Source organism: Triticum aestivum, chromosome 3A, assembly GCF_018294505.1.
Source record: "Triticum aestivum cultivar Chinese Spring chromosome 3A, IWGSC CS RefSeq v2.1, whole genome shotgun sequence".
Lineage (NCBI taxonomy): Eukaryota > Viridiplantae > Streptophyta > Magnoliopsida > Poales > Poaceae > Triticum > Triticum aestivum.
The window spans coordinates 26,874,144-26,877,580 of NC_057800.1; positions in this window are offsets into that span (position 1 = coordinate 26,874,144).

Here is a 3,437-nt window from a genome sequence, read left to right on the forward strand (position 1 = left end):
ATGTGCATCGATTTCAAGCATATCAATCGGGCCTGCCCGAAAGATCACTTTCCTCTCCCTCGCATCGACTAGATAGTCAACTCGACTGCAGGGTGCGAGCGTTTGTCCTTTTTGGACGCCTACTCCGGGTACCACCAGATCCGTCTGTATAGACAGCGTTTATCACCCTGTTTGGGTGCTTCTGTTATGTCACAATGCCATTCGGTTTGAAAAACGCTGGAGCCACATTCATGCGGATGATTCCGAAGTGCCTGCTCACTCAGATCAGTCGGAATGTGGAAGCATACATGGATGACATTGTGGTCAAGTTATGTAAAGGTTCCGACCTACTGACCGACCTTGCTGAAACCTTTGCCAACCTCAGAAGGTATGATATCAAGCTCAATCCATCAAAGTGCACGTTTGGAGTTTCAAGCGGAAAGTTACTCGGTTTTCTTGTTTCCGAACGAGGAATCGATGCTAACCCAGAGAAAGTAGGCGCTATACTCCGAATGAAGCGCCATGTGCGTGTGCACGATGTCCATAAGCTTACTGGTTGCTTGGCCGCCGTAAGTCGATTCATTTCTCGCCTCGGTGAAAAGGCGTTGTCTCTTTACCGACTGATGAAGAAATCAGACAAGTTTGAGTGGACCCCAGAAGCTGATCCAGCGTTTGCAGAGCTAAAAGCCCTGCTTCCCACCCAGCCGGTGCTTGCTACTCCAATCAGCAAAGAGCCTCTACTGCTTTATATAGCAGCAACTGGGCAAGTCGTCAGTACAGTACTTACGGTCGAGCGGGAAGAAGAAGGAAAAGCTTATAAGGTTCAACGCCCAGTTTATTATATTTCTGAAGTCCTAACCCCGTCAAAGCAGAGATATCCTCATTATCAGAAGCTTGTCTATGGGATTTACATGACCACGAAGAAGGTTGCACACTATTTCTCAGATCACTCTGTTACAGTCGTCAGCGACGCTCCATTGTCAGAGATTCTGCACAACAGAGATGCAACTGGTCGAGTGGCCAAATGGGCGATTTGAACTCCTTCCCCTAGATATCAAGTTTGAGGCAAAGAAAGTTGTCAAGTCCCAAGCAATAGCAGATTTCCTCGCCGAGTGGATCGAACAGCAACTGCCGACTCAAGTTCACTCTAAACACTGGACCATGTTCTTTGATGGATCTAAGATGCTGAACGGTTCTGGTGCTGAAGTAGTTCTGGTATCCCCCCGAGGAGACAGGCTCAGATATGTCCTCCAGATTCACTTTGATTCCTCCAACAACGAAGCAGAATATGAAGCATTCCTGTATGGGTTGTGCATGGCCATTTCACTCGGCGTCCGTCGCCTCATGGTCTATGGCGACTCAGATTTGGTAGTTAATCAAGCGATGAAGGAGTGTGACGTCAGAAGCCCAGCCATGACTGGTTACTGCAACGCAGTGAGAAAGCTTGAGAAGAAGTTTGAGGGATTAGAACTCCACCACATACCCCGACTGAAAAATCAAGCAGCCGACGATTTGGCAAAGATAGGTTTCAAGAGAGAAGCCATTCCCAGCAATGTATTTTTGGAGCATATCCACTTGCCGACAGTTCAGAAAGATCCTTTTACTGAAGAGCCCCCGCAACCTAAGAGCGCCACAGATCCGACTGAAGTCGAGGTCCCAGCCGTGGTTGACCTGATCATGGAGGTTATGGCCATTACTCCCGACTGGACGGTGTCCTACACTGCGTACATCCTCAGGAAAGAACTCCCAGAGGATGAAGAAGAGGCTCGACAGATCGTCCGTCGATCCAAGGCCTTTACTGTGATAAGAGGGCAGCTGTTCAGGGAAAACGTGACTGGAGTCGGTCAAAAATGCATAACACCAGAAGAAGGTCGAATGATCCTCAATGACATCCACTCAGGGACCTGTGGTCATCATGCGTCCTCCCGGGCCATCGTGGCTAAAGCATACCGAGCTGGATTCTATTGGCCACGAGAAAATGAAATGGCGAAAGATATAGTCGACAGATGTGAAGGCTGCCAGTTTTACTTCGACATGTCCCACAAGCCAGCGTCTGCTCTGAAGACCATCCCCCTCATCTGGCCCTTTGCTGTTTGGGGACTGGATATGGTTGGACCACTGAGAACTGGCAGAAGAGGCTTCACTCATGTGCTCGTTGCAGTCGACAAGTTTACCAAATGGATCGAAGCTAAACCTATCAAGAACCTTGATGCTAGCACCGTTGTCAGTTTTATCAAAGAATTGACGTTCAGATATGGAGTCCCACACAGCATCATCACGGACAACAGGTCGAACTTCGACTCCGATGAATACAGAGCTTTCTGCACCTCTTAGGGCACTCGAGTCGACTATGCTTCGGTCGCTCACCCGCAACCAAACGGACAAGCAGATAGAGCCAATGGCCTAATTCTCAAAGGATTGAAACCCCGACTGATGCGTGATCTCAAACACGCAGCAGGCGCTTGGGTTGATGAACTTCCGTCAGTTCTGTGGGGCTTGAGGACAACTCCTAATCGGTCGACCGGACGAACTCCTTTCTTTTTGGTTTACAGAGTCGAAGCAGTTTTGCCAAGTGACCTGCTCCACAACGCACCCCGAGTCGAGCTCTTCTCCGAAGAGGAAGCAGAGCAGGCCCGACAAGATTCAGTCGATCTCTTGGAGGAGGAAAGAGAGATGGCCTTTATCCGGTCGACCATCTACCAGCAAGACTTGCGTCGATTCCACGCCAGAAATGTGAGGGGTCGAGCCTTTCAAGAAGGAGACCTAGTTCTTCTAGTGGATCAACAGAAACCACACAAGCTTGCCCCGACTTGGGAGGGCCCCTTCATCATCACCAAAGTTCTCCACAATGGAGCATACCATCTTTACAGTATTGAGCATCAGAAAGATGAGCCACGGGCTTGGAACGCGGAGCTGCTCCGCCCCTTTTATACTTAAGCACTCGTTCGAATAAAATGAAATGAGAAACACCTTTTGTAATTCGTTTATCAAAGACAAGAGCTTACAATTCTCTCATTCGATTGTCTTGTTCTTATTTACTTCTGAAATCCCCTAGTGGGTGGGCTTAGTCGCGAATCCGTTTCGCCTAAGTTCGAAAAAATACTACCGAGTGGAGAGCAACCCTCCCACTCGGGGTATTAGCTGCAGTCCAGCACTCGCCTAAGTTTTCTCATTAGGAGACTTAGCTGCAGTCTGGTACTCGCCTAAGTTTGAAAAAATCCTATCGAGTGGAGAGCAATCCTCCCACTCGGGGGCTTAGCTGCAATCCAGCACTCGCCTAAGTTCTCTCACTAGGAGACTTAGCTGCAATCCGGTACTCGCCTAAGTTTGAAAAAATCCTACCGAGTGGAGAGCAATCCTTTCACTCGGGGGCTTAGCTGCAGTCCAACACTCGCCTAAGTTCTCTCACTAGGAGGCTTAGCTGCAGTCCGGTACTAGCCTAAGTTTGAAAAAATCCT